This window comes from Xiphophorus couchianus, chromosome 5 (genome assembly GCF_001444195.1).
Source record: "Xiphophorus couchianus chromosome 5, X_couchianus-1.0, whole genome shotgun sequence".
Taxonomy (NCBI): domain Eukaryota; kingdom Metazoa; phylum Chordata; class Actinopteri; order Cyprinodontiformes; family Poeciliidae; genus Xiphophorus; species Xiphophorus couchianus.
The window spans coordinates 14,289,727-14,314,861 of record NC_040232.1 but is presented as its reverse complement, the minus strand read 5'-3'; the positions used below and the strand labels follow the sequence as shown (position 1 = coordinate 14,314,861).

The 25,135-nt window shown below is 39.2% G+C and overlaps 1 long non-coding RNA gene across 1 annotated transcript in view; it reads left to right on the top strand.

Annotated features, from left to right (window-relative positions):
- Positions 1 to 1,800: 1,800 nt before the first annotated feature.
- The window catches only part of LOC114143948 (uncharacterized), a 31,863-nt gene continuing 8,528 nt past the window's right edge, over positions 1,801 to 25,135 (top strand). Inside the window, exon 1 of the long non-coding RNA XR_003595361.1 lies at positions 1,801 to 2,142. This is a non-coding gene — a long non-coding RNA (uncharacterized LOC114143948). The remainder of the gene's footprint in view (positions 2,143 to 25,135) is intronic.

The following is a 25,135-nucleotide window of genomic DNA, read 5'->3' as shown; positions in this document are numbered from 1 at the left end:
AACAAAAAAGTGAGACGGCGAGAGTGGAATGTGGGAACGGCTAGTAAAAGCAATGTATGTAATTGCCAGTGTAATCCTTGTAAAATAACCCAACAGAGGTGGTATGTGTGCAATTGTGTCTGTGAGACTAGATCTTTTCTTGCTTATTTATTTATCAAGCTAGTCTGCTTATCGAAGAGTTATTTGAGCTTCAAGCTGGTTAATCAGCCATTCCGATGTGTAATTAGTTTACTTTGTGCTTCCACAGGACGCCAGACTCGATGCTTTCTCTCCCACATCTCCATCTTTTGAATGCTGGATCTAATTCCAGTTATGACTTCTTTCACGTTCACAGCATGCTTAAACTGATCATTTACATGGTGCCTCTCAGGAGGACAGTCAAGGGTGAAATATCACATTAACAGGATGAGCGGGAGCCAGAAACTCGGCTGTATTAGCAGACAATTCTTGCACAAAACAGACAATTCATGACATCCACTGCATCGGATTATGTTTTTCTTTACAACCATAATCCACTTGCTTCCTGTGCTTCTTGGTGACCTTTAAACAGAACAAGACCAGCAACATTGTGTGCATCAAATGGACTCATAAATTCCTAAACACACACTGATACATCACAAAGACCATGCAAGCAGGCATATCTGACCCTGACACATGCTACACACACATCCTGACTGGGTTGTTGTTCATGCATGAGCACACTCATATATATATATATATATAAACACATGCACATATACTACAGCACATAATCGGTCAGCAAATTAATTAGAGCACTATTCAATGCGTTCTAAGCTGTAATGAATAGACCTATAGAAAAGAAAGACCAGAAAGAGAAAGTGGGCTAAGAAAAACAAGCAACCTGGACTCCACCTCAGAGGTTTAACAACATCATTTGACAAACCATTGCAGACACTGGTTTGAAATTCTCTCTACTAATGCTATAAATACAAATGTTGTATTTAGGATAATAACATACTCGAATGAATCCTAGAAAGGAGGGTCCATTTTATTTCATTAAAAACTTTTAGTATCAGTTGTCTTACACAAAACTGTAGGCTGCTAGACTGGTAAAAACCAGTCCATTGTTCTATGGTTTGTTTTGTACATAGAATCTGGACCCTTGGCTATTGAGAAACACTTACTTGCTGGAGGCATGGCCTCTGCTGAAGTTTTAAATTTTACCCAATTGCTAAGATTTGGCCAGTTCGACTCTATAAAGATTTCCTGCAATTGCCTGCGGTGTAAAGAACCATCCTCCACTGATAAGAGAAAAGTGCAGATCTGAACTAGGTAATTATTGATCTTAATTCAATAATTGGAAGTGTGTCTAACACAGACCAATGACTTCACTCTCTTCCACTGCTGAGCTTGCTAAAACTACAGGCAGACTGCAATTCAAAAACTGCGCAACAACATCTGTTTGCTGATTGGCGTGGTTGAAATTCTGCTTGAGAAATCCACCTCAATGGGAGAAAGACGAGACTGAGAAGTGAAGGGAGATGAGAATAAAGCAGCATTGTGTAGTAAGGCAATCACCAGGCTAGAAAGCCATAGGCTTGGCTTGGTTGCAAGTAGGATCCCAGCCCAACTTTGCATTGTACAAAATTCACTTTTTGCATGGCATGTTTCTGTACCACCATATGGGTATTTGCTGCTTTTAGATAAAGTCCAACAACAACAAAAACAAACAAACAAACAAACTAAACAATAAGGGGTAATGCAAAACAACTTGTTTCAAAAACCTCTAAATTGTTGCGTCACAATTTGTTACCTAGCAACCACAAGCCAAGACCAGCCCCTCACCTGGCAACCCAAGTGGAGCAACACCAACTTCATTTAAGACTTTAGCGCTGCCATGGCTGCTGGAAAAGAAAAATATTTTGTTGTCGGATGCAATACAGAGCATACGTCCATGCATTTTTTTTCCCCAGTCACGGAGAACAGAGCTGCGTGGCTTCGTTTTATTTTTGCTTGCAATGTCCCTCCGATATTGCCAAAGAAAGTTGTAGTTTGTGCAAATCAGTTTGGGAAGGACTCTGAAAACTACAAACGGTATAAGGCAGGATTTACCAAAATACTTGGACTGCAGGAAGGTTTTCTGTTCCTACTGTTCGTCACAGTTCTGCAGATGATGGCGAGGTAAGTACACAATGACGCGTTGTGTGTTTTGTATTGTTGTTCAGCACGAACCTGATTGGTCAGTTAGCATAAGCTAACTGTGATAAATAAGACCTCAGCTAGTCCCTGTCTCACCTTAGCTTACCCACAAAATCTGCGCATTTACTGTTGTAGCAAACTGGAAGTGCAATCTACATTGAGAAGATAGTGTCTGTGAAAACATGTCAAACACCTGGACATTACCAACACTGACAGATTTTTGTTGTTGTGTAGTTGAGAGAGGTGCTTCTCCTCCAACCTTTTTTTTTTCTTTTTAAAGGAAGTATTTCGCGGAAAAAAACCGGTTGTTGTGCTGAATTATTGTGCTTGTGGGTCTGCTTCGGGGTTAATGTAAGGTTGTTCCACTGTGCAACGGCCTGTAGCCATTGTCACCTGTCGAGAAGTTAAACACTGAGTTGGGGGGTCTTGGGCAGCAGCAGCAGCTTATTTGCATAATTGTCACGTAGCCCTAAAACGGCGCATTCCTTAATGAGCTCAAAACAGGCAGAATTGTTCAGGTGAAACCTCAATATCTGAGAGTGATTTTGTGTATTAAATGAAATGAACACGTTTTGTATAGCCCACAGTTCTATCCTATATGTTGTTCAAAGCAGCACCTTTAATGAACCACTGATGTGTCTCGAAATTGTGTTTACTCAGACCTTGTTTTTATATTCTTATACTAAATGATCAGTAACTAAATAACAGCAACGGCTTCCAAACCAATAAATGTAGTTGTCAGAGACCTGGCACCTCTTAGTATTGTATGATGGCTGACAAGGAAAAGATTAGATTTTTTTTTTATATAGTTTCAGGATGGATAGTTAAAGGTTAGACCTGGTCAAGCTGAAAATTAATTCTGGTCAACAGAGATTAGCGTGAGTCATAAATTTAATTTGGAACAGCTGGTTTATTACTTTCAGACAAGAAGAATACATCTTATAAGATGTATGAAGATATCAGATTAAATCAAAAGTTTTCTAGCTTTCCAAAGTGAAATAGAACAGCCACTCCCACCTCTTACAGTTCTTAGATGATGTTAAAAATACATCTCACATAATTTTTTTTTTCAGCTGAGAATAAATCCAGGAATGCATTCTGGGAATATCGAAGCTGCCGGAACAAAGCTTGGGTGGAGCTCATACCTTTATCTTCTTGTTCTTGCCACTGTTGTGTCCTCTCTCTGACCTTTCTGTAACCTCACTCTCTCTCACACAAACACAATGAACTCTACATAATTGCTGCCGTGTTCACGTTTTACATCGCCCTTTTGGCAAGTGTCTGGTCTAATGAGTCTGAAACCTTTTCTTGCATGCAGAACACAGTCATGCAAAGATTACAAATCCATTATAGCACAAGCGTAGCACAGTCATTTCCAGCAATATGTTTTGACTAAAACAAGCAATTCAGCCATGATGATTTAAAACTTTAGTTCAAATATTATTTTAAAGTTTATAAGCTTTTTGGCTGAAGAACAATTTTATTATTATTTTTTTTTGTTGTTTTCCTCTATAATTATATTTTCCTGGAAAGAAATGAGCATAATATTTGGCTCCAGGAGCCAAATAGTTTACAAATGCTTTTAAAAGATAAGCATTTGTAAACTATTTGGCTCCTGGAGAGTGTGTATAGGGGCAGTAGGGCTCTCATGTGGGTGGTTCCTGTTTCACAGATGTACATGTATGTCTTTCATTGGTCTGAGAGTGTAGACAGTTCTGACAGAACCTACTTGTTTTTATGTAGGTTGGATTTATTGTCCATCTTGGTTGTGTGTGCGCGAGTGCTCATATTGATGCTTTGTGTGCATCTGCAGAGCATTATTGCCCCTTTGCGTATGTGTGTGTGTGTGTGTGTGCGTGTGTGAGAGATGTCCGGCTGATATGTGGTTTATGTTAGTTCTGTTTGATGTCTTCATCAGAGGCCTCTCTCCTCCTACTTCAACACAACTGTTTGATCTGCATCAATCTGATCCTGATCACTCTGCCTTTGTTTACTTTCAAAGACACTTTTCTTTCTGTTTCTCCGCTCACCCACTCGCGCTGTCACTCTCGCTCTGTGAGCGCTTATGTGTACATGTGCAGGTTGAACGTCGTTTGTTCTCCCAACAGTATGTGTGTCAGAATAAAGCACTATTTCGGGTTTTCTTAGATTTTTTTTCCTCTCTTTACATCTGTTCAGCATTCTTGTATTGTGGGTTTTATTTCTATGAGGAATTTGCTCCTTATTAAAAGAGAACAGAAGCAGAGTTTTCTCTAGACATGTTCGTGAGATGGTGGTTAAAGATTGGAATATGCCATTTGAAAGCAACCAGAGCACTTTTGTAAATGCATGCTTTGAGTCATTTTATCAAATATTAGATTGCTTGGGTCTGCACATATCTTATTCCCACTGCCTGGGATTTACTCAATATATGTATAAGTCCATGCCATACTCATAGGAAAGACCTTTGAAATACAAAAACATAGACATAGTTACATCTCTCCTTCTTTTCTACTGGTCAAGAATCAAAAAATACTGATATTTTTGTTTCTTGATATTGAATAAAAATATTTAAACACGAAGAAGTTAGAACTTCAAACTGACACTTTTCAAATAGTTTAAATTAGCCAATCACATGGCAGCACCTCGATGCATCTTGGTATCTAGGTGCAGTGAAAACAACCTGCTGCAGTTCAAACAGAACATCAAAATTGGAAGGAAATGGGATTTACAGGTGCAGTATTATGCATTTTCAAATGCCATATTATTGTACAACCAAGTAATTATGTTACCTTCTGTTATAAAATCTTGGGCGTGCCGTGGTGGCGTAGGGGTTAGCGCGACCCACATTTGGAGGCCTTGAGTCCTCGACGCGGCCGCCGCGGGTTCGACTCCCGGACCCGACGACATTTGCCGTCGGGTCCTTCCCCATTTCCTGTCAGCCTACTATCATATAAGGGACACTAGAGCCCACAAAAAGACCCCCTGGAGGGGTTAAAAAAAAATCTATATATATATCAAACATAGCTTAAAGGAAATTTGACTTCGCAATTTGACGCCTTGAAATTGTCTCTATAAGAAGCTCATGCTCAACATGTCATCACAACAATGCTTCTCATTATGTCATTTCTTAGGGGTGTTGGACTGAGACGTAGTTCCTATGATGTGATCTGCACAGTTCTATCAGGTGTTTGCAAATTGCTGCTGCCGCTAGTATCAAGGAGCTGTGTGGGGAGAACAGTGGGGAGGGGTGCTCTGTAAGGCAGAAACTCAGCTGGAGACTGCAGCTCCAAAAAGAAGTTTAGTAGAAATAGGCAACGCTTTGTGAGAGCAATTGTTTGAATGGCTGATATAGGACAGTCAAGGATTTCTTAAACATGTATGAAAAATCATATTGTATGTTTTTGATGAGGGAATAACATTATAATGTTATACAAAATTTTAAAAAATGATTTTACATAATACTTCCCCTTTAAATAATCTTGAACCTTTCATGGTTGTTGGTGTACGGACTAGCTGGTCTGAGTATTTTAGAAACTACTGATCCACTTGTATTTTTACACACAACATTTCTCAGGTTTACAGAGAATGGTTCAAAAACCAAAATATTCAGTGAGCAGTAGCTTTGTGGATGAAAATGCCTTGTTGATGTCAAGAGACAGAAAAGAATGAACTGACTGGTTCAAGATGACAGAAGAGCAAAAGTAGCTCAACCAATCACCTGTCACAACCAAAGTATGATAAATATTATCTTGTTGAACCTAGAAGCAGACGAGCTCCAGCAACAGAAGCAGCGGTTCGCTCCTGTCCAGTGAAAACATGAAACTGAGGCTACAGCTCACAGGGTCAAAATCACAATGAGTTCACTGCACTTCACTGGCCTCCACATTCATCAAGTCTCAACCTAACACAAGACCTTTGGGATGTCGTGGAACAAGAGAATTATATCAACAACGTGCAGCTGACAAATCTGCAGTAATGATTCAATCACGTCAGTATGGACTAAAATCCCAGAGGAATGTTTTCACACCTTGCTGAATGGATGCCCTAAAGAATTAATGCAGTTTTGAAGACAAAACAGGGTCAAACCTGGAACAGTGCAACTGAGTTTATATTTGATAATGACGACATGTGTTGCAATCCTAATCCTAATCAGACCCTAAAATAATGGCCTAAGTATTTTTTTTACCAAAAGAGTTTTTTTTTGTTTAGACAAAAAATGTATTTATTTATTTTCTCCCCCAATATGACTTTTGGCAAAAATGACTAAAGCTGTTATTTTAGGAAGGTGATGATATTGATTTTTTTCCTTTGTACAAATATCTGACCTACCATGTTTCTTAAGCTTTTCTAATTTTAGTTAATTTTAAGGAAGCCTAAATTCCTTATTATCTTATTATGTAGCTTATTATGAAAATAAGCTACATGTCCTAAAGGTAGTTTTGCACGAACTGCACACAGAATAGGATGAAATAGAATAACAAACTAGCCCATGCTATTTGGAAATGTTTGAATATGTTTTCCAAATCTAACTCAGGATGTAGATCAAACTATAAACAATTTAATTTATTTGTAAGCTGTTAAGCTGCCATATAATATTATGAAAAACCACGAGTGAAAAAACCCCAGAAAAGATTTGTTTAGCTTTGATACTTCCATGGAAAATACCCAAGAACTGCTCGTCTAACTCGTTAGCCAAGTCTTCATATTACCCTTATTTGTAGTGCAGTCATGGACAGTTAATACTGATTCTGCTTTCAGACTGGGTCTTTTCATGGGTCATGGATTGAACTTGCTCAAGTTGATTAAACACTCTGTTGAAAAGTGGTTGGCAGCCATTAATGTGATTTTGTTAATTAGAGGTGGAGTATTGCCCTAAAATGAAAGTCTCTTGGGTTTGGGGGTTGAGTTAACAGTAGGTTCTGTACTTGTGGAGCTGACAACAGAGGAGTGTGTGTGATGAGCCTGTGTCGTGGCACTGAGCTGAATTGGACATTTTGTAATTTGAAAAAGTGGGGGACTGGGTTAGTGTGTTTTAGTTAGTGTTAGTTTTTTCCACAACAGTTAGTCACTTCAAATTACTATATTATGTGCTCAGGCAAAAATTTGGTGTTTGCTGAAGGTTATTTTATCTGATCCATGTCCAAATTGTATACTGAAAAAAGTGGTTTTGTAAAACACTGTGCTGCTGCCAGTCTTGAACAGGATTTTCTTATGAAGGAAATTTTTATTCTCAGTGGGATTTTCCTGGTGAAATCAAAGGTAACAAAAAAAAAATTACATCCTATTAATTTTATTTTTTTAAAAACTCTTTCAAACTTCAGTAGGTGACTTGAATGACAATGTGTGTCTTTATTGTGATAGTATAACTTCAGACAGGTAATCTGTGAAAAAAAATCGAGCCCCTCTGGCTCCTCCCTGTGGTCCTACTGCCATCTGCAGAAATAACCAATCAGATTCAGGAAGGTCAGAGTTTAAGCTAACTCTACTTTCACAGATTTGACCACAGATTCTCAACTGCAATTAGATCTAGACTTGTACTGGACCATTTCAACATATGCATATGCTATATATAATACGCTACATATAAACCATTCCATTGTAGCTCTGACTGCATGTTTAGTGTGGTTGACTCGGAGGTTGAAGTTGAATCTATGCCTCAAGTGTTTTGCAGGTCTTAGCATGTTTTTTTTCCCATCATTTTCCTGTTTTTAGAGCCAGTAAATGGTAAAAATGTCTGTGTCCACATGCATGCCACAGAATTCAGCTGTGTTACAATCTGAATCATTTCCATTCATTTTACAATTATTTGCTGCTTGGCACTACCTTATCCTATCAGAGAGTTAACTGCTCAGAGCTGGTGGGTCACTGTGTAATTTGGCTTGCGAAACCAAAATATGAAATAAACAGAACAACTGTGACAGCATTTGAGGTCGTAGCTCCAAATCTCGTTTGTTGCACTTTGAGAGTCGCAAAGATGTCAACAGAAATATTGTTTACACAAACTCTTTCTTTATGATGGTTCCTCCTGCTTTCTTTTATCACGACACAAGACAAAACAAGATAAAAAAAGTTCAAAATCTGTGGATAATTTGCAACCATGTGTTACAACTTATAATTCAGTTACAGACTACATACATCAAATATGATATTGTACTAAAGTTTAATGGGTACGGCCTGCTCTGAACTTAATAGATTGTTGAAATCTCAAAGGCTGCCGGCATCTTAAGACCCATTAATACTAAAATCTGTGCACATATGACGAAACTTCTTTTCCCAACACACAATAATTCAACTTGAAGAGCATTTATCTTGTTTTTACTCCACCCAGCTCTGGAAGACTAGCACTGACAAAGAGACACTAAACATGAAAAAGAGTCAGACTGGGAGAATTATAGTTGCAGCAGGAGGAACATATTTAAAGGGGGTGAGGGAGTGAAAACAACCTGCAGACGCAGTGCCAGCGGAGAGCTTGAGCAAGAAAACTGTGAGGCTGTGTTTGCACAGTTTTAATCATGCAGCCATGTTTAAAAGCTCATACATGAAACAGCCAAAGACACGATCGTGTACACAGCACTGATCCCTCTGTGTTTGTCCTGATTACATGTGTCAACGCCACGGCAACCACAATGCATAGCTATTGTCTGCCGCGGTGGGAGGGTTCTGTCATGCACTCAGTTTTGAGTCGCTATCAGATACGTTGCCACAGTGACGCCCGTGCACCGGCATACATTTTTAGATTTACTCTAATTATCCAAAGTTCAGACTGCTCGACTCTCGCATGATGAAAATATTCATTTAGGGATAAATTCTTTCCATGTGTCGCAGGATCTATGTGTTGCAAATGAAGCAATCACTTCATGATTAAGTAATTTGTTTGAGTCAGGCCTTGAACTCGTCGGTGTTTAAATCATCCCTGTCAGTCACCTTACCACGTCTCTGTAATGAATACCACACCGCGGAGGACTGAGTGCTGATTAGACTGGATATAATTAGGTCATAGGATTTTGAGATAATGAAAGTCAGCATTGCTCCGCTGTCGCTCTGAGTGTTCGGTGGACCTTTGGGACTGAGGCAGGCCTGTTAAACTTTATTAGAGTGAACAGGCTCCCTGAGTCCACAGAGTGCCGGGCCTGGGAGAGAGACTCACGAACAGGGACCATAAACACAACAACAACAGCCTATTGTCTCCGGGAGCGGACAAATGAATGGAGGACAAGGCCGGCTGATGAATGAATGGTCTGTTTTTTCTCATGGATAGACTTATTGGTCGATCAGCAATAATATCCTCAGGAAGTATAGAGTCTGACATTTTTGCCCATTAACAACTCCTTTACAGGCATCCGGTCACTGTGGCTAAGAAATTAATGAAAATAAAAAAAACATGAACAACTCAAACAGCATTGATTCATTTAGCAGCAGAGAAGGATACAACATGGTTCTCTGGATGGGATTTGAGAGTGACTTTTACATGGTTATAGTGGACAGTGACAATATTCTCCTTTTATTTGGCTACACAACTAAACGTATTCAGTCTCTGACTGTTTGGAGCTGTGCTGCTGATTCAGGTTCCGTAATGGTCTCCACTTGCTTGCTTTAAATTTAGAAAGATCAATTTTGAAAACAAGGCAGATGTACAGACTGATGATATATTACTTAAATCCTGACAAGCAGATGAGCCTGAAATGGACGATAAAGAACCACAGCTGAGTTAACGATGCTGTGAAGAACTTTACATATATTTGAAGTGATCCTTTCAACTAGAAACTTTATCCACTTGAATTTTTTTTTGTTTTTCTCTCTGGCCAGACAAAAGCAAAGAGCCAACATAAGCAAAACCACCAAACAAGCCTGTTTGTGCTGCTCAGCATAATTTGACACTGAGGCCATATAATGGCAGACAGCTGCGACACGTAGAGTTGCACCTGCTAAGCTTTGTGTAACACTCAGTCTTTGCCACACCACTCACCTTTTTAGGTTTTATGGGGTTTATTTCTGTGTCAAAGGACAAAAAAGTCTGCTTCTTCCCTCTTTATATTTTCAATATTATGTTGGGAGAAGATTTCATTCAGGAAGGAAGGCCCTGAATGCAGAATTTCCCACAAGCTTTTGTGGCAACAAAACTTACCAGAATTGAACCTTGTTTATTTAAAAAAAATGTTGCTTGCTTGCATGACTATGCACTAACATGACCCCATTATCCATAGCTTTTTTTTGAGTTCATGATGTTTTTCTTGGTTTACTTTGTAGTGCTTCCACCACCAGCTGCAACTGAGTCATGTAAATCAGTGAATTCATTTTGTGGCAGCAGTTTTGTTTTCTTCGACTCCCTTTTTTGCAGCCACAGACTGAAAGGAAAGAAAAATAAAAATAAAACGTATTACAAATGGGCCGAAAACATTTCTTGTAAGAACTGCTCCTAAACAGCATTTCCTGGATGGGCCTATCCAAAATATTTATCTTAGTGAAGTCAGGAGTGTTGTTAATCATACAAACTGCCAGGTGGATAGTCAGTTTGAAACTGTGCCCATTTTTCCTTTCTTTTCACAAAATGAGGAAAAAAAAACATGACCTGACTTTCGACCACTACAGATGAATAGACAGCATTGGCTGAAATAAAACTTCCTGAGATTTAATATCTACATTCTATGTTTGTGTTAATCAAGGAACATCTAGTCCATACTGTAAATGTACAGTGAGACAAAATTGTGCTCCGGGTACAAATGATTCATCAAAACAAGCTGTACTGGTGTTGTGAACCTCCCATTGGGACCCGGCCAGTCGTTTATGAGCTGATGTGAATCGTAGCAACATCATCTTGTGATCAGTGTCCTGATTACAGGAGACATCTATCTTTTAACTGTTTAGACAAGAAGGACAGCTCCTCTGATGGACACGAGCTCGCCCCTCTGCGCAGACGTTGAGGGGGCCAGGAATATCTACATCACATGAACATCGTAGTAAATTAGCACTGAATAGATACAGTTACACAAGGTTATAATCAGAGAAATGTTTATTTGACAAGTTAACAGATTATGACAGAGGAATAAGGCAAACTTCAGTTTTTTTAGTTGATGGAGTTTGAGTTTCTGCAGGTGTTCTCTCATCAGTCAGTGCACCTCTCTGTGCCCTGCAAGCTTTTCTTTTACTTGGCTTGTTTTGTTTTAGAATAATAGAATAGCACAGTATTTTCTCCAAATATTGTAGAAAATAGTTTCCGTTTTAACAGACAACACAAGCCTCACTATTACTCTGTCACTGCATCGACACTGAGGTGTGCTTTTTTGGGGGGGAAAGCTAGAAATGCCTAGATAAGGTGATTTCACTCATCAGAAAAAAATTGTGTTTCCAACCAGAGCTGAAAATCAACAGATTTTTAGTGAATCTCTTTATTAGGTTATTGTTTTAAGCTTTGTTGCACCCAAAGCACATTTAATTGCTTATTTGCATGTCCAGCTGGAACTCATAACAAAGTAAGTCCGCGAAGCACCAGCCAGCTCCTCATCTTCAGTTCATGGAGGAAGACGGGGGGAAACACAACAAAAACTCACTCGCCTGGAGACCATTCATGCAAGAACTGCCACTGTTCTGAGAGATGGTAAATGAAAAATGTAAAAGATTTCATAGTAGCATGTGGCTTTCAAACCAAAAAAGGAAAGCTTGTCAGAAAATATAAGGTTTATTTTCCAGTATTTACATGGCTCAAAGTTCTACATAGTCACAAATGATTCTGGTTTCAGGTTGTGTACGGGGAAGCAAAAGAGAGACATTAGGACTGTTTGGATAAGGGCAAGTATGTTGCTGGTTAACGTTATTAGGGCGAGTAATGGCTTACTGTTCTCAGAATTGCAAGTCAGCATGGCGGGGGATCCAGAGGGTGCAAGACGTGAGCAGTTTGGGTGTGGCTCTGGAGACGGGGTGGAGCAGCTTGTAATTTCCTATAGAGGAGGTTTTTTTCTGACTTGTGTTGGTCAAGGTGTTTGACTGAGAGAGAAATAGCTGCAAGGAAAACCATGGAAGCAATTTGAGAAAGTGAAGAAATGTTTTTCTGGAATAGATTTTTTTTTTTGTATGAGTATATAGAAATGGATTCCCTTTTCATACCTAAAATTCTGGACAAAATATTGTAGAACAGGAATAGCAAAATCGTCAATTTAAAGTCAGCTCAGACGGAACATGTTGTTCCCTCACTGGACACTTGCATTTTATTAGTGTACAAAGAAATACTAATAAATAAACAACGCCCAAGAAGAATTTTTGTATGTATGATTCGACCTCCCACAAATAAAGGGTACCACAAAAATTTGGGACTTGTTGGACATTCCAACAGAATTTGTGATGCAGTATAAATAGAACGTTCTGGGAGCTATTTAAATGGCAGCTCAATGATCCAACAACAACCCTGCTTAATATGATGTTATGCTCTACAACTGCTCTGTTTGCATGGAGCATAAATTAAAATCACTCACCTTGGGTTCAGCTATTAATTGTTTAACTACTTCGGGGAACTCACACACTGCATTAAACTTTCAGCCTGAAATATTGAAGTGATTATAAGATATTGATGTGTGTGGGGACACTTTAAGCAGCAGGAGATTAAATATTCCAATGTTTGTCTAAAACATGCACATTTTACAAGACAGCTTTCAATATAAGTAACTTGACGGACTTGAAGTTTCATAAATTGTCTTTGAATTTCTTTATGTTTAGATGCACAGAAAGCATCCTTTTAGATACACCAGAATATCTGGAAATATAAGGAATATAAGGAACATGCTGGCAGCAGCTTTAAGATGAGCCAACTGAGATGTTTCAAAGCCATGGAATGATGCGCTCCTGACACCTCTGGAAGTCTGTCAGTCATTCCCAGCTTGGTGAAAACCCAGAGGCTGAGGAGCCAGGTCTCGTAGTAAGGATTATGTCCCCAATTTGCCCTCGAACGCCGTGAGATTTAAAGGCCAAAGTGAACCAAGGAAACGAAGAAGGATGGTTATTTTTACCCTGTTTTGCTGCTGCAAGATTGAAATAGATCAAGACTATTATCATCTCAGGAGACTTGGGCACTCTCTCAGTGTATGTGAGTCAGGGCTTATATTAATGTTCATTGTGAACTCAGCTGCAGCAGGTGGAAATCAATGTGTTTGCAGCCATTTGGAGTTGATGAGTCCCTAAAGCTTCAGCCTAATGGCTCCACTTTTTCCTCTCTGTTCTGGGAATTACAATTTCCTGTGATTTGGAATTGCTGTGTTATCAGCATTAATCTTGAATCTATCCTGACTAATTGATTACAGACTGCATGCAGCGTTTTTGGTGTTTTTACAATTTGGTCTTGTGAAAGAAGTCTGATAAATAGCAAGGGTAATTGTTTTCTGTATAACCTGCAAGCAAAGCTGTTTGGTTTGATCTCTCCTTTCATTTCCACTTTTTCTGGTTTCAGAACTTCTGTCTCAGTGATTCTTGCACTTAATTGTAACCAGAATGCTTGTTTGGAAATTTGTTGAGTTCTCCATCACACGCAAACAGGATCACAGCCAAGGAATCTCTCTCTGCAGGCTCACAAACTTGGACAAAAAATATGACATGGAGTTTTGTTGGTCTCAGGATGCCATTGGACAGTCAATCAATGTTTTGGGTCTGTATGTGTGCATCTGCTGCATATGCCAGCCTCTTTATACGTTATAAAAATATTCATAGTCCTTGGATTTTTGAAGTTTTGAAGGAAAATGTTTCACTCATTTAATTTGCATGTCATGTCTAATTTTTACAAATGAAAATATGTAAAAATTATGAATACTCATCTGGACTTTGACTGAACCATTCTAACGCATTGATATGCTTTGATGTTTCATTACATCTGTGGCTACATGTTTGGGTTTGTTTTCCCTCTGGAAGGTGAGCATTCAGAAGTCTGCAGCTTCTAGCAGGTTTTTTTTTTGCTGGATACTACAGGACCTACTTCCATCCACCTACCCATCTACTTGAACAGCTTTTCCTTCCCTGCTTCAGAAAATCATCCCATTCCATCATGCTGCCACCACAGCATTTCTCTTTAGGACTTGTTTTTAGTTTATTATTCAGAGATTCTCGCACCTGCTTTGTGGCTCTCTGCAGCTCCTCCAATGTTACCATGGACCACTTTGCTGTGTCTCTGACTAATTATCTCATTGTTCAACTTTTCAGTTTAGGTGGAGGCCCATGTGTTAGATTGATTCTTTCCGTTTTCAGATGATGGTTAAACGGTACTCTTTGCTGCTCTTGAGATATTGTTTCATAACCTGCTTAAAGCTTCCTCATAACTTCGTCTCTAACCCCTCCACTGTGTTCTGTGGTCTTTATGATGATGTTTGTTCACTAATAAACCCCGGAGGCCTTCACAGAACAGCTGGATTTATTCTAAGTTTTATTCCACGCATCTAGATTGTCATTGTTTGAGCTTGCATTAAATTTTATTTAGAGAATAAAAGGAGATGGAGTTGAACACAGACACACATAACACTTCCCAGATTTTGTATTTAATTTTAAAAATGGTCAAAATAGCTGTGACTAATAATAACAGCAAAAAAAAAAAAAAGAATTAAAAAGCTACACATTATAAGGGCTGTTGCACTAACAAGATTTGGTTTATTATATTTATTAAGGATAGTCCATAATTTAATCAGAAGGAGTGCATCAACCAAAATTAGGCTTAGCTTCACCTCAACCTTGAATTCATGGATAGTTGTTAATAGAAACCTTTTAGATTTTGAGACTGCAGTGTGACCATGTGAAACAAATTTTTGTCCCAACAAGTTGTGTTAACTTAAACCCACATGTTTGTGTCTGTGTTGTCATGGAGATGCCACTTACTCTTTGTATCTCAGCACAGCAGAGAAAAAGGTGAGAGCACCACCCTTTCCCTTCCTTTTTTCATTTTCCGCTCGGCTTTGTTTCTCTTTGTTATTCCATCCCTCCCTCGGCCCACTCCTTCCTTCTTCTGTTTTCGTCACAGTCCTGAAAGTTTCTCTCTCCATCTCTCTGACTCTCAGCATCATCCCACAAGTGTTGAGGAGGTTCCTAATTGCATATTTAGCCATGGACAAATATCATTTTTTATGATTCATATTTCATCCTGGCTCTTTTCTTCTTTCATTTTTTTTAAACCAAGGCAGTAGGTCACATAATATACTCTTAACATGTACCCACTCTCCAATAATCCATTTCACACTGAGCTAACCCTCTCCTGCTGCTGTTGTGAGCTTCTCCTCTAACGCAGTGTAGAAATGAGATGTGACATATGAGAGAGAAGATGGAGTTGTGTTGACTGAGACAAATGGTCTGGATGTGGTGAGAGATGTAGGAAGCGGGACAGAGACGGAAGAAGGTGGAGGAAGAGGGACGGAGTTGTGTGGCGGTGCTTGGAAGGCAGCGGCAGGCAGAAAGGGGCTGCAAGGTGCTTTCCCAGTTCTGGCCTTAAAGTCCTTGCTAGAAAAACATATGGTCTGAATTTGTTTGGAAGCAACAGAGAGACAAGATCACACACAGTAGGGCTTTGCACACAGGTCTCTAACACACATGCATCCATTCCACTTATTGTGATCTATGAAGTCATGTCCTGCTGCTAGTGGGAAAAGACAAAGTGCTGTAGATAATCAAAGAAAAGGATGTAAATAAAATTAGTCATTTTTATTGAGTCTGCATGTGTTATTCTTTGTGGTTGTTGCACATCACAGATTTAGAGTATTAACACAACTTTGGCCCTTTTTCAGACGAGATCCTGTGGTGAAATATTTAATTTTTTTAATATAAATACCAGTCAACCAACTCCTCTACTGAGTTTTTCAGGCAAAAGATGGAGACGTGCTTGTTTTGGAAATTTAATTTGCAAATGGTTCTTTCCCAGATCTTTCATCACCTCTCTCTCCTCATCTGTTTTCAATCATTAAAGGAACTGCTGCTTCAAGTTTTCACTCATTTTCCTCTGTGTCCTTTTCCTTTTCACCTTTCACGTTTGTTTTGTTCTTCAGCCGTTTTTTCTAGTTGTTGGCTTTTCACTCACTAGTGAGAGACTAAAAGGGAAAACCCAAATGTTTTGGCATTCTTGATGAGAAAATTGTCCACTGGATGAGATCAAACGACTAAAAACAAATAAATAAATGTTGTCTCCCGTGATCAGTCATAATAAGATGGAGTCCAGTGTCAACCTGAGAAAGTGTCTGTCTGCATCCCATGCCGTGAGATTGTCGCTGCGGTGCTGCGGTAATGGATCAATGCTGTCACATAGCCGCATAGCAACATTTACACTGGGGAGAAACATCAAAGTGAGATGTGGGAGAATGCCGGTTAAAATGTCATTATGTAGTGAAAGAAAATATGTAAACATGCTAAACAAAATAAATTTTATTCTGATCCATTGAGGGGAATGGAAAAAAGAAGGAATTAGAGGGACAAGAAATGATGTCTCAGTGCCTTGAAAAAGTAGTTCATCTTTACAAAACTTTTAGAAACAGAAATAAAAACGGCGTCCATTGTCCTGCAAAGGAGAAATTCAGGTGTAATAGCAGCATCAAGTACAAAAGTTCAGACAAAAAAATGCTAAAAACAACATATAAAATGGGTTTATTTCCAGAAGGCCAAGGGAAGATGGAAGGAGGTAAAACGAGGGCAACACTGGAAGACAACCTTCTTGTGACTGCACAAAACCTGCAACTAGTTTGGAGCATCTCCCTACAGTAGAACCAGAGATGTGCTGTGAGTTTCATGACTATTGAGGTGCTGACTCCTCTGGAGTCAAATGTACAGATATATAAACACAACATAGAAGATTTTATTTCAGTTTCAACTTTAACTGAAACATTTAGTTACTTTCAAAGTTTTTAATGATGTTTTAAGTCGCTTCTCAATTCTGGTCCACCTCTGCCCTGCATGTTTCCCTTCTGCCACACACCTGGCCTGAATAAATGGGTGATTACCATGTTTCTGATGGTATGGCGGAACTATGCTCATTCGAATCAGGTGTGCTGGAGCAGAGACGCATCTAAACTATGCAGGGCAGCAGTCTCTGAGAACCAGGATTGAAAAACAAAGATTTAAAGAATCTATTTTGAAAAGTACTAAGAACATAGCACCATAATGCATTTCAACCATGTTCTAAAAGGTTGTTTAGGTTATGGATAGTTTGACGGGACTTTACAGTTATCACATAGTCCATAATCTAAGTCTTTTGAATGTTATTGCTGGAAAATAATGTTTAAGTTATTTGTAAAACCTTCATGGATTAGTTAGCTTATATAAATTCATGTCAGTCTCAACTCTGTAGCCGCTACAAAACCCTCAGGACAGCTTGAATATTGCCAGTCAGGTGATAAAAGGAAGTTGGAAAGAGCTTAAGCCTGAAACGAGCATCAGTGAGTGATAAACGACTCACAACTCTAAATCCTTTGAGAAGCAATAACCAACTACTCTCAAGGGAGTAAAATATGATTTTCATGAAGGCTCCATATGGACTACAACACACACCCCTACAACAGACACATATTTCAACTGTTATCAGCATTATTTGTATCGCATTGGAACAGAGTTTTGGAAAGTAATTTCCTTTACAGACAAAAAAACATTAGCAGCGGAAATTTGGCCACAAATTATTCTCCACAGTTCTAATTACTTTTAATGCATCATGTTAAACAAAACACTGTCTGAAGGCTAAAGAGGTACAAAATACATAATATATAAAACAGAAAAAGGACCATTGTCGACATGTGTGGTTGTCTAGACTGATAGCTGAATGCTGTATGTGGTGGATTCTCCAGGCTGTGAATATTCATAGGCAGCTCTAAGTGGCTATGAATGTGTTGAGAGTGATTTTCAATTGTCACATTATGAATCATTCCCAGCAAAGCAGCTCATTCAGAAGCATCTGTTGCATGATGGCGTTGCGCCAAAATGCATGCATGTGTGTGGGGAAGTTGTTTTTGTATGTTTGCTCTGTATATTGTGCTAATTGTGCCAAAGCAAGGGGAGTGCACTGTGGAGGTAATGAGTGCCAACAGGGGCCCAAAAAACTGCAGAAGTTGCTCATTCTTTTGTGTGCTTGTGCGTGTGTGTGCCTTCAAGACTCTCAGAAGACAATAAACCGATGTCACGTTTTGATTTGGTTAAACTGTTGATTCGCAGGAAGGGCGTGTGTGTGAGTGTGTTATCCTGCATCAAAAGGGAGGGAATATAAAAGGCGAATGTCAGACTTTGATGTAAAGCTTCCCACTGTTAAACTTCAGCTTCAATAAGCATTTTAACTGTTGCACAAAGTCAGCAGCATGGCAACTGTTTGGCAACGCGTCCCAGTGAGAATTTAAAAAGAGATGAGACAGAGCTTTCAAAGGAGAGGAGAGATCATCCTCTTCACCTGATTGTGTCATTGCATCCTGGTTGTCTCGTTTGTGTTTGTTCTACTGCTTATTGCTCTTTATGTCTCAGTGTGTAGCTGCTGAGGTGTTTGTGTTGTTCTATTGTGATTATTTACAGGATCAAGCGGTGAATTTGGCAAAAGAACACCGACCTACCATCTGCTGCTCACAGAGAATGCAGAAGGAGTTTGCAGCAATGATTGAGGATAAAACCACACATGAAAAGTGTTTTAAAATGCCACCCTTACATGTTGGACTAATTACTTCAGTGTGTCTCTGGATTTTAGGAAAGATTGCCATGTCTAAATAGTGGAAAGCATCATTAAATCTGACTTCACTCCACAAACGCATATACCAAAACAGACACGAGTTTCTCTCAAACACATTCAGAAAATGGCAGGCCAGCATCAGACCATGTTTGGCACATATTTACTTTAAAAGTGAGTGCTTTTTCCATGTCTAGAATTGCTTTGAAACATTTACTGGAAGTCTAAATGCTAACCTATTTTAGCCATGAGTAAGTTGGCTCTCAAACTTTGGACACCTTGGTTACTATACAAGCACTGTTTCCAGGTATGTTAAAGATTTTCATATTCTTAACTGCACTTTAGATTAAAATGTCTGCTGCTTCCATCTGTCAGTGCAGTGAAATAAATATTTTTAAATATGAGGTGTTCACTTCGCCTCCAAAATCCTCAGACCTCAAATCCAGTCAAGCGAAGTGCTGGGTAAGCAGGGCCATGAAGATAACCTCACAATTTGCAGAAATTAAAAATCTGCTAAAACCCACTTTGATACAAGACACCACAGCACACCTTTAAGGGTATAGTGGAGTCCATGCTATGACAAGTCATGGCTGTCTAAGCAGTAAAAGGGGAGGAAACACTCTGAGGCACACTGTTTTGTCAGATTGGTATATATGAAGCTGTGTATTGCAGGTTTGTGAATGTGTCCTCTTTAGAAAGGTGTCATAACACACCCCTCTCTCCCCCCTGCTGTTCAGACCTCAATTAACCCCCTGCAACTGCACAGCAGAGAGAGACGCAGAGAGGAGGAGGGTGAAGGGAAGAAGTGATCAGATGATACTGCAGAGAATTAAACAAGAGATGTTCTATGATTGGTAAACTTCTTCCTCCCAGAGAAGTTGCATTCTTTCCTGTCTGCACTTTCATCTATGCATCTACACCCACACCCCCTGATGGTCTGAGAGGCCCCCGGGGGCAGATGGAGAAGCTGAATTCAGGAGGGAAACGGACAATGGAGGGCCGAGGCAGCTATACAAACCCCAAACGTCGAGTGGATGGCCTGTGAAAGCTGCTGGCCTCGAGGCCTGCAGAAACCCTAACCATTCAAACGCACATACATACACAAGGAGGGAGGGAAGAAAAAGGAGCCCTTTCTTCTTTCTATTGATAATAGCTATCAAAGCAAAACCATTTCACCAAATGTTGCTGGCCCACCGCCCATGGCATGTGTGTGTAGGTGACTCCGCAGATGGCATTAAGCCAGATGGATTTGCAGGGAAAAGTGAGTGTTGGTGACCGTCAACTAAATGCAGCTCTTGCGCTGCCACTTAAAGCCTCTACAGTGTCCATTCGCAACATGTCAGCCCCTTTCTGTTTCAACTCCGCCTTGAGTCCATGTTCGATCGATGCTCGCATAAAGTTGATAGAGGGAAAGTAATGAAGTTTTATCCCATTAGCATCACTGGCACCATCCTTCTCTTGTCCTTAGTAGTCGTGGCAATAAAGCATATCTGAGCTGAGGACAGCAAAAGCAGGACGAGACAAACAAAGGCACACAAACTGCCCACTCCGAGTCGGGCATATCGGACTATTAATCTGCATAAATTCAAAAGTCAATTTATGGCTCGGTTGCTTACAAATGCATACAGGCATTTCTGAATTAAAGACATGCACAAAAAGCGTGCATATACAAAAAGACAAACACACACACACTGACACCAAGTGGAGACGGGGGTCAGACAGGACTGATTGTCTCTTCCAGTTGCTCCAGAGAGCATATTGATTTTTCCCACACTCCTCTTTCTACACACCTCCCTCTCATGCTCGCGCCTCCACTTTCTGCCTCTGCTTATATTTTTCTTTTCCTCCTTATTCTTGTTCTTTTTTTTCCAAAACCGTTTTCCCCCTCGGATTTCTCTCACATCTTTTAAACTTTTTGCTTTGTGATCTGATCTGACCTGTTGTATCTCATACAAAATACTCAGTTTGACTCTGAGCATTTGCTATTTGACAACCCAAACAGTCAAAATAAAATGCTCAAGTTACAGACAGCAACATGCTGAAGTATTCATATGAACTCTGACCTGAAAGAATGGCAAAATTACACAATTAAAAATGTAGTACAAAATCGGGTTTAAAACACATAGCCAATATAAGAAGGTGTTTGGTAGGATGAGACCAAAATGAAGCTTTTTGATTTGTTAGAAAATTAATACATGACAATGAAGACAACATAATAATGTGGGCATGGTTTCATTCAGGAGGGTCAGGGGAGTTCAGGGCTGATAGGAAGAAGAACGGTGAAAACTGAAGGTCAATCCGCATCAAAAACTGGCTGGAGACTGAAAAATACTTGAAAGTGAGGCAGAGATTCATGTTACAGAAATACAACAAATAAAAACATAACCAGAGCTACAATAGAATAGAACAGCTAAGCATATTCAGAAGGGTCCAGCCAAAGTTCAGACACAAATTCTTGTTTGTTGCAAGATATGTATTCACATTTTCCCTCCATTCAACCTGAATGAACTTTTTAATTTTAATTTTGTGTAATTTTTTTTAACTTATATCTTGAATATAATTTTGATTAATGGGTTATTTATGTACTTAATAGTGCAAATAAAGTCAAATAAAGTTACTGAAGTTGTATTTCCGTCTGTCTGATACTGATGTCAGAACAGCAAATTGGCATGTTACTCAAACTATTACATTAATACAGCTACATTTATTTAGTAGATTGAGTTTTATCTATGAACCAAAACTGCATAGTCTTCCTCTAATGATAAATTTTATTGAAACCATTTTGTGACAAACACCTAAAGCTAATTGTTAGAATTTATTAGGTATGACATTCAACATTTAAATGACTTGTTTATATCACCTGACAGTTGGAAATTTTGTTATAGCATGGTTAAGCAAGGTAAAGCAAATTGTTTCAAACCTTTTTTTCTACTATTCATTAGGAATCTGCACATTTTTCTTATGTACATCAAAAACAAGCTTTATCTATAAATCCTCATTTGGAACAAAAGCCCGACAGCAAATTGTATACTTCATGTATTTGATCCTCTTTTGACTAAACTGCAAGACTTTCACACACCTCTTTTGCTGTAGCTTTCCCCTGATCAAACTGGGATCAAGGTCTCTTGTGACATATGTAATCTTTTTTGGACTCCACAGCAAATTTCACAGAGTTAATTTAACGCTTTCTGAGGTTTTTCTGAACCCCCCCAAAAAAACCTCTGGTTAAGTAATTGTAACTCTTGAAGTAGTTATAACTACTCAATCTCTTGTTGAAATAACTATCTGAGAGTTGAATTATACCAATTCTGAAAAGGATCAAAGACTCAGCACAATGTTGATTTAACTCTGCAAAATTTGCTGTAGATAAACATCGACAAGAACAAATCTAACAAATTCAAGTATTGTGTGCACAGATGCCATAACTCCAGCATGAACGATGTTGCCAGAATGCCTGTGCGTGCCTGTGTGTGAATGCAAGTGTGTCAGGCAGCAGTGTTTTATGGCAATACTTAACTCCATGTGTTCTGATTCAGCATCCTGGAAAAACAATGAAGGAAGGGTGAGACGAATAATGAAGAGAAATAATCTTGTAATTGTTTGAACAGGAAAGATTTGGACCTCCTTTGTTTCCTGTTTTCTTCTACCCGCTTCCTGCCCCTTCGACTGCATCGTCACCCAATTTGGCGAGACGGGGGATATATTTGGGATACATTCAGTTTCTCTCTTAATCTCTCTTCAGGTTTAGGAATGGCTTCAGACATATTCTTAATCTGTTGTCACAACAATGCTATTCCTCAAGGCCAGCTGGCACAATTAGTGTCACACATGTGTTTACCTTGCACTTACAGGGAATTTTAAGATAATGGCAGTTGAGTTGTTTTGGTACACATTTGTGGAAAACCACAGGCAGAGTAGCTGTGCTTAAACACACAAACAGAGGGCGATAATTGTGTTAAGGGATTAGAACGGCTGAGACTTTGCTGTTGCACCACAAGGCAATCTATGTACGATTATCAAGTCTAGTTGGATTGCTTCCTCTGTCATTACTAAACAGATGTACTTACCTGCGTTAGTGTACACCGTTGCACCTTACTGTTCATTTGCCAGTTTCATAGGAGAACATGAGGAAGTTTCAAAAGCAAAACACCATCAGATGTACAAAGTCAAAGGTAGAGGGTAATCAGGATTAATAGTGCATATCGTCCTGACCGGATATAGGAGGATTGCGGGTCCCTGGGCTAAGGCACATTTTGGTCCCATATCCATACAGAATTATTTGTGTTGAATTGATAGGTAGGCATAAATGTTTATGGATGCAGTTTAACACAACCCCTGTCAGATAACTCTGTGTTTGTCCTTTTTTGAAATGGCTTCATAAATGCAAAAAAGAAAAAAGGATCAAAATGAATCCAAATGTTTTTGCTACTACCACAGGCCTGTTTTTGTCAATACAATACAATCACTGAAATACACCTTAAAAAATGGGCTTAGGTGTTGCTGTTGTTGCACCTGATTTACTGTGAGTAGGTCAGACGAGAAGCTTTCAGGTCATATTGTTCAGATACTCGTGTATCATTCATCCTGACCAAAACCAAACTGAAACACTTCACATGGACCTGTAGGTTTTGTACAAGTACAATGTTTGGAAAGTATTTGTTGATCACAATAAAATCTGTTTGAATTTTTGTTCAGAGAATAAATGGATTTAATTTATTCTGAGAAAAATGTCATCCAATTCAGCCTGGTTTGTTAAAAACTAATTATTAAGTCATAAATTAACTGTTTAAACCAGGGGTCACCAACCTTTTTGAGACTGGGAGCTACTTCACGGGTACAGACTAACACGAAGGTCTACTTGTTTGATACAGACATAAATATTCTTGGCTCAGCCTTTATAACAATAATTCATATATGCATATATGATTACATGCTGCCTGATCATATTAATGTTAGGGACTACTCACAATAGTTATCAGTAAGGACAGCTATGGTTTATTGCTATTATGTGATCAGATGTTCTTAGTTCAGAGTTTTAAGTTGGTGAGGTGGGGCACGCCAAGCCTAAATCTTATTGGTCAGTTTGCTTTTGTTAATTTCACGGGTTGGAGTTTTTCTGTAAGCTAAAAATGAATGAGTGGAGTTTGAACCTCACGTAGTTCAAAGATCCCGCCTGAGCTTTTTACAGTGTGCCGTTCTGGTGGGTCGCCGGTCTATTAGCTTTTTTTGTGGTTTCACGAACTGAACAGTCGACAGGTCACCCGCTGGCTGACACCAGCAGATGTGGAAAAAAAAAAAAAAGAGGTCCGACAGATCGGAAGGTAGCACAAAACTATCACTGCACCTGACCTGTAAGAACACAACCACCTTCCCAATGAGCAAAAATCAGCACAAACCTAAACCACAAGAGACTTTTTTTTTTTTCAGACGATGCTAAATAATAAAGACATGGAAGCGAAGCCTACCTGTGTGGTTCACGGAAAGAGGAGAGTGTTGATCGCAGGTTCAGGTGGTGTCGGACGTCCAGAGGACGAGAAGGTGAAGCAACAATATTTGCTTAATTTCTATTCTACTTTGGCTAGATTAAATTCGACTAGATTAAATTGTTTAACCCGCAGTCTTAGCGCAACGCTCAGGAAGAGCAGCAGATGTCAGCTGACAGGTGACCCATCAGCGCTCCAGTTCGGGAAACATCAAAGAAGCTCATAAACTGCCAGTACCGCACACGTTAAAAAGATCTGCTGGGATCCAAATGACCGCTTTTAGAACTACGGGAGGTTCAAACTCCTGTCATTCATTTTTATCTTACAGAAAAAGCGCTAAGTAAACAAAAGTAAACTAACCAAAAAGATTTATCCTTTGGGTGCCCTTTGACCCCTAGAGACTCACACAGATGTGCGCTACGTACAAGTTGTTTTGGCACAAAAAAATATTTTTTTCTCCACAATTTTGTTAATAGTAAAAAGGGTTAAATAATAAAAAATCCAGAAATTCTTCTTTTCTTTTTTTACTTAAAGGAAGATCTGAAGGTAGGCAGAGTCGGTGCAGCCGTACAGCTGCAGGCGCTGCTGCCCTCCCATAAAATCCTGCAGGCGTCTGCACATAGTTCTGAACTTTAACCATAGGAAAGAGTTTTATACATAAAGCAATTTATTTTAAATGTTTTTATCATTTCCTTTTTTTAAACTCTAAATATAAACAAATGTTATTATTTCAATGTAAAAACATTAAATTAAATAATTTCTTTGGCAGTGCTGCCTAATGACAATGGCTATTTTTAGAACTTGCTCCGCGGGCGACTGACAAGGTCCCCTCGGGCGACTGGGGGCCCACGGGCACCGTGTTGGTGAC